Raw genomic sequence first — 9,919 nt, 5'->3', positions numbered from 1 at the left:
TATACGTCTCCAAAAAAAATGGAAGCAGCGGAGAATATCCTCATAAAGCAAATAGATGAAGCAGTGACTCAAGGAGAAGTCATTATTATGGGGGACTTCAACTACTCTGAAATACATTGGGGAACAGAAACCTGTAGATCTAGCAAAGGTAATAGGATTTGACAACTATGAGAGACAATTACCTTTTAGAACTGGTTCAGGACCCAACAAGAAGGGGGGCACTACTAGACCTAATATTAACCAACAGGCCAGACCGCATATCAAATATACGAGTTGGGGGTCACTTGGGTAATAGTGATCACAAAATAATAAGTTTTCATGTATCCTTTAATAAGATGTGTAGTTGAGGGGTTACAAGGACACTAAACTTCAGGAAGGCAAATTTACAACGGTTGATAGATGATCTTAGTGCAATAAACTGGGACGATATCCTGAGACATAAAGCTACACAAAGCAAATGGGAGACATTTATAGGCATCCTGAATAGGACCTGTGCACAATATATACCCTATGGGAATAAACATGCTAGAAATAGGAGGAAACCACTATGGCTAAATAGAGCTGTAAGAGGCTCAATAAGTGACAAAAAGAAAGCATTTAGAGAACTAAAGCAAGTAGGTAGTGATGAGGCATTAAATAAATACAGAAAATGAAATAAATTCTGTAAAAACCAAATCAAGGCAGCAAAGATTGAGGCAGAGAGAATCATTGCCAGAGAAAGTAAAAACAATCCCAAAATATTCTTTAACTACATAAATAGTAAGAAACTAAAAAATGATAGTGTTGGCCCCTTAAAAATAGTCTGGGTAAAATGGTGGATGAGGATGAGGAAAAAGCCAATATGCTAAATGATTTTTTTCAACAGTATTTACACAAGAAAATCGCATGACAGAAAACATGATCAGTGATAACAAAAATTCTCCATTAAATGTCACTTGCTTAACCCAGCAGGAAGTACGGCGACGTCTAAAAATCACTAAAGTTGACAAATCCCCGGGCCCGGATGGGATACACCCGCGAGTACTGCAGGAATTAGGTAAAGTCATAGATAGACCATTATTTTTAATCTTTAAAGATTCCATAATAACAGGGTCTGTACCACAGGACTGGCGTATAGCAAATGTGGTGCCAATATTCAAAAAGAGGACAAAAACTGAACTTGGAAATTATAGGCCAGTAAGCTTGACCTCTACTGTGGGTAAAATCCTGGAGGGTTTCCTAAGAGATGCTATACTAGAGTATCTGAAGAAGAATACCCTCATGACCCAATATCAACATGGGTTTACGAGGGACCGTTCCTGTCAAACTAATCTGATCAGCTTTTATGAAGAGGTAAGTTTCGGACTGGACCAAGGAAATGCAGTGGATGTTGTGTATATGGACTTTTCAAAAGCTTTTGATACGGTTCCACACAAAAGGTTGATACATAAAATGAGAACAATGGGGATAGGGGAAAATATATGTAAGTGGGTTAAGAACTGGCTCAGTGATAGGAAACAAAGGGTGGTTATTAATGGAACACACTCAGACTGGGTCACAGTTAACAGTGGGGTACCACAGGGGTCAGTATTGGGCCCGCTTCTTTTTAACATATTTATTAATGACCTTGTAGGGGGCATACAGAGTAGTATTTCAATTTTTGCAGATGACACTAAACTCTGCAGGGTAATCAATACAGAGGATGAAAATTTTATATTACAGGAGGATCTATGTAAACTAGAAGCTTGGGCTGATAAATGGCAAATGAGCTTTAATGGGGATAAATGTAAGGTAATGAACTTGGGCAGAGGAAATAAAATGTATAATTATATGCTTAATTGTAAAACACTGGGCAAAACTGTAACTGAAAAACACCTGGGTGTAGTGGTGGACGACAAGCCCACATTTGGTGGCCAGTGTCAGGCAGCTGCTGGAAAGGCAAATAAAATAATGGGATGCATTAAAAGAGGCATAGATGCTCATGAGGAGAACATAATTTTACCTCTATACAAGTCACTAGTGCGACCACTCTTAGAATACTGTGTACAGTTCTGGTCTCCAGTGTATAAGAATGACATAGCTGAACTAGAGAGGGTGCAGAGAAGAGCGACCAAGGTTATTAGAGGACTGGGGGGTCTGCAATACCAAGACAGGCTATTACACTTGGGGTTATTTACTGTGGAAAAAAGAAGGCTTAGGGGTGATCTTATTACTATGTACAAGTATATGAGGGGACAGTACAAAGACCTGTCTACTGATCTTTTTACTCTGAGGTCTGAGACGGGGGCAAGGGGGCATCTTCTACGTCTGGACTAAAGAAGGTTTAATCATAATCACAGACAAGGATTCTTTACTGTAAGAGCAGTGAGACTAGGGAACTCTCTGCTGCATGATGTTGTAATGAGTGATTAACTACTAAAATTTAAGAAGGGCCTAGATGCCTTTCTTGAAAATTATAATATTAGGCTATGTGCCCACGATGCAGAAATGCTGCATATTTTTTCCGCTTCTCCCTGGCAGGAAAAACGCATGCGGTTTTTACATGCGTTTTTCCCGCCAGGTAGAAGCTTCGGTCAAGCGTTTTTGCATGCATTTCTGCATGCGGGTTATCAAGCGCTTTTCCAAGCGATTTTAGCATCACTTGGAAAAGTTCTTGACAACTTGTTCACACTATATAAATGCATGCAACCGGCATGGATTTATATACTGTGACCAAGTTAGTTAAAAAAAAAAGAATAAGAATGGTAAAAAAAAAAAAAAGATTATACTTACCTTCCGATGTCCTCCCGGTGTTTTCTCCGGTCACATAACTCAATGACGTCATGGCAGGTCCTTCACAACACCGCAACCCATACAGCAGACCAGACGGAGGGGAGAAAACACCAGGAGGACATCGGAAGGTAAGTATAATCTTTATTTTTTATTTTAAATTCTTTTTTTAATAGGCTCTGTGGTACCCAGGTCTGGAGGAGAGTCTCCTCTCCTCCAGACCTGGGTACCATTCGCACATTGAACCGTGTGATAGCCGCATGTACAGATGTAGTCATGCGGATGTCACGCGGTCCAATGCAAGTCAATGGCGGCGATTACGCTGCGTGTTCGCAAAATTAATGGACATGCTGCGTATTTTTCAGCAATGATAATCCGCAGCGGAAATTTCCGCAGCATGTGCACAGCACATGCGGATTATCATTGGGGATCATGGAGCACGTATTACCAAGCGTTTAAGCGTTTTTGCTGTGGAAATTCCGCGGCAAAAACGCTTGAAAAACGCATAGTGGGCACGCAGCCTTACAGGTTATACTAGTGTGGCACCCCAGGGGTCTGGTTTCCACAGTAACAGCAATGTTATGTCTGAGAGCAGGTGGGAGGTCTCTTGGTCAGGAATCCTATGCATGCCACACCTCCTGCCCAGTCCTGGGAGGGGAAGGACTTCCCCTATATAAACCTGGGGCTGAGGCAGGGTTAGTGAGTAGAGAAGAAGTAGAGACAGAGAAAAGAAGCAAATATAGGAACAGAACATCAGGAGCTCTGTGGGAGCAGTGTTACAAGGAGTCAGGGGCTGGCAGCTGCAGAGCTCGCCCTGACTGAGAAGATTTCTTACCGGACCCGGAGTCCGAGGCTGCGGGGACTAACTCCTACCCAGCAGCAGAATCCGTCAGGCAGGGGATTTCAGGTCCTCTGGCCAAGAAACCCGAAGGCACGGTCACACGCATGGGACCAGCACCGCCGTCGTGGAGCGGAAGCTACTAGAAGGCCCCGAGTCACCGGCCATACGGGTGAGCACCACACGGTACACTCAGGGACGTGGGCTACTTATACCCGCTTCTAGCAAGGTAGCCAGAAGAGTATCGTTAGTTTGGGAGGCCTACAACTCCGCCTGGCCAGGGGAGATCCCATCTGCTCAAGGACTGACCAGGCCCCAATCGCTAGCCAGTACTCCGGGAGGGTCTATCGTTGTCACCAGTAAAGACCCTGAACTACACCGTACCGTCTCCGAGTGGTTCCTGCTACCCCCATCATCCACGTCGGCTGCCCTGAGGCCATACCCCTCCCGTTGGGGGTTATACTATCACGCTGCACAATCCTACCACCGGCCTCAGCGGTCTGCCCTGCAGCGGCAGCTCCATAGCTGCATTCAACGGGTGGCGTAGTCGTCCAACATCTACCGCTAATACAGCGCCACTTAGTCTGACTCCCTGGGCACGGACCGGGTCACCGCCACGAGACTACTACCCTCAACAGATCCGGCTCCGGGTAAGCTCCCGCGTGCGCAATGCTGCGCGACACAGGCCCAGGGGTGCGTCACTAGATTCCTTCATAGGGCTTTGATCCAGGGAACTAGTCTGATTGCCGTATGTGGAGTCAGGAAGGAATTTTTTTCCCCAATGTGGAGCTTAGTGTTTGCCACATGGCTTTTTTTTGCCTTCCTCTGGATCAACATGTTAGGCTATGGGTTGAACTAGATGGACTTAGTCTTCCTTCAACCTTAAAAACTATGTTACTAACATACGTGTTCCTATTCAGCCATGTGATTGACACAGACAGATGCAGCCTATGATTCAGGAACACAAGAAAAGATGAATGAACTTCAACTCATAAGCTAACTACGGACAAATTGACAATCTCGTTGTAACTATTTAATCTATTTTATGTTTTGCTGCAATTATTCTTTTTAATGGACAATCCAAGAATAAACCGCTACATTTTTTTTATAAGATAATCGTGATATGTTCTTTGGAGTATCGCATCTGGTAAACAGTCCTGTATAAATAATATACAAAATAAGCATATTTAACACCACCAATGTGAATGCTACCCATGCAGCCTTTTTCTTGCCCTATAACAAGTGGAGAAATGCCTCATCTTGAAGATGCTTACGAATCTGAGGTCCAATAGAGACTCTTTCTTTTATCCTTTCTTCACTCAATCTTGGAAATTTATCAATGCGATACTTGACTGATTTTATATTTGTATTCATTGCCTTTGTAAAGTTCTTCATTAGGCTCAACTAAATATGCAATGGTGGTAACAAAATCTTATGTGGGTCAAGAAGTGCTGGATTCAGGACATTTTTCCTCCCTGACTGAAGTGAATGTCGGAGAGGCCAGTCTCTTTTATTGTAGTGATATTCCCTTGCATGACTACCCCACTCACATAGAAAGAAGCAGTACTTTGTGTATCCATCTTGGAGATCAACTAACAGGGCAACCACCTTGACGGCATGTAGAACAAGCTTTTGCCGAGCATCTAGCTATTTATCCGATATAGGACCTGAAGATCATCCTGAAGATCACCATACATATACCAGATGACTTGCTTAGCGTGGAGGTACTTTGCTCAGGGAGAAAACAAATTACCAGTAAAAGCCAAAGAAAGATGGAGGGAGAAGCGAGCTCTTAGCTCCAAGATGTGACACTGCAGTCATCACACTGGAGACGGATTGAGCAGGTGAGATGAGGAGGATGGAAGTGGTGGCCAGGCTAGAGTGATCTGCTCACACAGAAACACAGGTCTCAACAGGTGACGGTGGCCTTCATATAGAAGCTACCCCGCAGTTATCCTTGGGCTCTGGTGTGGAGGAGACGGATGAGGAGGAGATGGGAGACGCAGCCACATTAATGGAGGGGCAAAAAGACAGCGAAACAGCATGTGTTGCAGTATTCTCTGCCCCACAGCCTAATCTGCACTTTAAAAGACGTTTTCATGGCAGTGATGTATGTAAATCCTCTCTATTTGCTTAGACTGTACAGTTTGGTGGTCTAAAAGATGAGAACAGGTATACGTCACAAACTACAGAAAATAGAAAACAGCAAATGCAATGGAAGGCAGAGTCAGCGCCATTAAGGATCAGATAGTCGATACAGGCAATGAGAACAGGCTTGCAGCACAGAAAATATCAGCACAGCTGGCAGAAACAGATGATCTTTAAAACAGATCAAGGTGCAATAATATATGACTTATTGGTGTGCCTGAAAAAATAGAAGGGTCCTCTCCTACTGAATTCTTTGAAAACTGGCTGAAATAAAAAATCTGTAGAACGAGCTCAAAGGGTGCCAACTTGTCCTCTTCCTCCTGGGCTTCCATCAAGACCTGTGCTGGGTAAACTTATACACAACCAGGACAAGGATACTAACCTGCGACAGGCAAGGAATCACCCAGATTTGACTATTAATGGATCCAAAATCTCGATCTTTTGACAATCTTGTAATGTGCGCTTAACTAGCTATGTAAAGCGGAAATGCTTTGCTGATAGGATATTGGAAATTACATATCCACTACATTAAATATGGCGGGGTCAGTGCAAATAGCTGGAATGTAAGGGGTCTCTCTTCTAGTGGTAAAAGACAGGTGATCTTTCAGTATCTTCAAACGGAAAAAAAACTTTTCTGATTTGTCTGCAAGAAACACATCTTCCCTCTGAGAAACTTCATCTACTAAACAAGAAGTGGTTAGAGGCTGACTATCACTCCATGCACTCTCCATTCCCTCAGGGAGTCAGTATATTAGTACACCCTAGTGCACAATGTGAGCGTCTTAATGTGATAATAGTTATAGAGGGTCAGTACAGATGTTTGTTCTGTAACTTACTTACTAAATATCTATTAATTATCTCTATCTACATACCACCACCATATTCCAGGAGAATCATACATAAAATTCTCACTATTTATTGCCGGCTTCTCACAAATCCCCTATATTATAATAGGGGACTTCAATAATATACCGGACTCTCACTGGGATAGAGGGAGGCATGAATCTAAGAGGGTAAAGGGCAATTGTACCCCTTTTGGTAACTTAACGAGACCGCATTAATTGATCTTTGGAGAGCCCGTCATCCTAATGTATACCAATACTCCTGCTTTTCGTCCACATTCTCCTCTATGTGGAGAATGGATTTGGCTCTTGGAAATGAACTGATGCAGGGTCTTATATCTGACATCAGCTCCTGCCCAGAGCGCTATCCCATCATTCTCCTCTGTGTCTCCCTAAGCTTAATCTCCCAATGCAGTATAGACCCACATGGAAATTAATCCCTTTTGGTTGCAAGTTATAGAACTTGAGGGGAAAATTGAAGGGGAAATAAAAGGAGTATATTTTCATTACTAAAAATACAACTTCTATTTTCTATGTATGGGAAGCCATGAAGGCCGACCTTAGAGGAATATTTATAAAAGAAATCTCAGCAGCTAAATTCCGTACTAATAGAAAACACTTGGGCCAACATATCAAAGAGCTCACAAAACAGTGGTGACAACACAAACCAGTTCACCACTCATAATCGTGAGTAAAGCATTGCCTACTCAGGGAATGGAATGAAAAACCGCGTCGAGGCCCCTGGTTGATGTCCATTGTCTGCCCCTCTGTGCCCTATCTGTCTGCATGAGCTACCAGTCAGTTTGGTGAGTGCCCCGACTTTATTGTTTACTCCGACATTGCGGAACTATATGCAAGGGGTATCTTATTCCTCATACTTGATTGTGACTGCATGCGCTCTCTGTGATTCCACCGTCTTTTATGTTTTCCTCCTTTACCTTTTCCCCCGGTCTCTTCTCTCCCGCTTGACTTCTCCTTATGTGGAATTTATTTGCACTAATGCAATTTGCAATATATTTCTATGGGAGACTTTGAAGATGTCATGGGGGCTATTTTTTCTTTCCTTTTTTGTGATCCAATACTCACCTACTGTCTGTATAGCTACATTTGTTTATACATTGTGTATTATTACTTCTGTACATTTTTAATCGACTAATAAACTTTAACGTTTTTATGCCATTTATACTCAATCTCGCGGTTTTTCATTAAATTCCGTACTAAGCAGCAGGATCAATTGGTGTTTCAGGAATTAGGAGATGCAGAGAGTGCGATGATTACAGATCCAACGCCGGCTGCACAAAACAGGCTGAAAGCTGCTCAGGACATGAGGAATCAGGGAACATTGCAGCTGCAGGAAGGAAGAAGATGTTTCACAAGATGTAATATTGTGAAGAGGGGGATAAAGCAGGTCACTTATATCTGTGATAGCTGCTGCCCAGAGGGACTACGCCTTTATATACACTCTGCAGACTAGGAGGATAATGTGGTACAGTCCAAAGTGGACATACTGAAAGTGTTGGAGGAATACTAAGCAAAGCTGTATACTTCTCAGGTTCAACCCTCTGAAGAACAGACCCAGACCTTCCTAGATAAAGCTCAGCTCTCGGTCCATTCCTTAGACTCTTCGAATTTATTAGATGAATCGCTTGATGTAGAAGAGCTAGAATAGACACTGAGCTCAATGGCCAACGATAAAGCACCGTCCAGTGGAAGTATAAAGAAATATAAGGAAGTATTACTACCAGTGTTATTGGATGTATACAATTCATGTTTTGAAGGGGAAACATTGCCCACGCCCATGCAGGAACCCATAATTATGGTGTTACCTAAACAAGGCAAGGACCCAGCTTGTCAGCATCCCAGGGCCGGCTCCAGATTTCCATGGGACCTGGGTGAAAGAGTCTCAGTGGGCCCCTTTAACATATACCAAGATTTGTGATGCACAGATACGGCAGAGAAATATACAGTGTATTCGATCCCTTGCTGTTTTTGTAAGTTTGCCCTCTGACAAAGACATGAACAGTCTATAATTTTAAGGGTAGGTTAATTTTAACACTGAGAGATAGAATATCCCAAAAAAAATCAAGAAAATCACATTGTATAAATTAGATAAATTTTTGGGATTTTGCAGTGAGAAATAAGTATTTGATTCCTCTTGCAAACAACACTTAATACTTGGTGGCAAAACCCTTGTTGGCAAGCACAGCAGTTGTACTTTTAAACGCCATTACTAGTTTTACCATATTGTGTACTGTAAAACGGGAAAAAAATTCCAAGTGCGGTGAAATTGCAAAAAAAATGCAATTCCACAGTTTTGTTTTTTCTTTCTTTCCACGTTCACTTAATGCTAAAACTGACCTGCCATCATTATTCTCCAGGTCATTACGAGTTTGTAGACACCAAACATGTATCAGTTCTTTTTTATTTAAGTGGTGAAAAAAAAATCCAAAGTTTGCTAAAGAAAAAAAATGGCGCCATTTTCCGAGACCCGTAGCATCTCCATTTTTCGGGATCTGGGGCCGGGTGAGGGCCTATTCTTTGTGTGCCGGGCTGATGTTTTTATCAATACAATTTCGGGGTAGATACGATGTTTTGATCATCCGTTATTGCATTTTATTGCAATGTTGCGGCGACCAAAATTTATTGCAATGTTGCGGCGACCAAATGGATCGCGATTCCACCCGCGGCTGTTGCGGGCACATGTCAGTGTAAGAATCAGCTGACATGTGCCCGGTTCAGTGAGGGCTCAGCGCTGGAGCCCATGCTGAACCGGGGGTGATGGCCTGGGGTGTACTAATACGCCTCAGGCCAGTAAGGGGTTAAGGTCTGGAGACTGGCTAGGCTACTCCATGACCTTACTGTGCTTCTTTTTGAGCCACTCCTTTGTTGCCTTGGCTGTATGTTTTGGGTCATTGTCTTGCTGAAAGACCCAGCCATGACCCATCTTCAATACTCTTACTGAGGGAAGGAGGTTGTTGGCCAAAATCTCGCGATACATGACCCCATCCATCTTTCCTTCAGTATGGTGCAGTCATCATGTTCCCTTTTGCAGAAAAGCACCCCCAAAGTATAATGTTTCCCCACCATGCTTCACGGTTGGAACTATGTTGTTAGGGTTGTACTCATCCTTCTTCTTCCAAACACGGCGAGTTGACAGAATGCCAAAGAGCTCAATTTTGTCTCATCTGACCACAGCACCTTCTCCCAATAACTCACAGAATCATCCAGGTGTTCATTGGCAAACTTCAGAAGGGCCTGCACATGTGCCTTCTTGAGCAGGGGGACCTTGCAAGCACTGCAGGATTTTAAACCTTTAAGGAGTACTGTTACCAATGGTTTTCTT

Source organism: Phyllobates terribilis, unplaced genomic scaffold (genome assembly GCF_046119375.1).
Source record: "Phyllobates terribilis strain yellow unplaced genomic scaffold, ASM4611937v1 Scaffold_5__5_contigs__length_657084704, whole genome shotgun sequence".
NCBI classification, from domain to species: Eukaryota; Metazoa; Chordata; class Amphibia; order Anura; family Dendrobatidae; genus Phyllobates; species Phyllobates terribilis.
The sequence above is the reverse complement of the archived record's forward strand: the minus strand, read 5'-3'. Positions refer to the sequence as shown.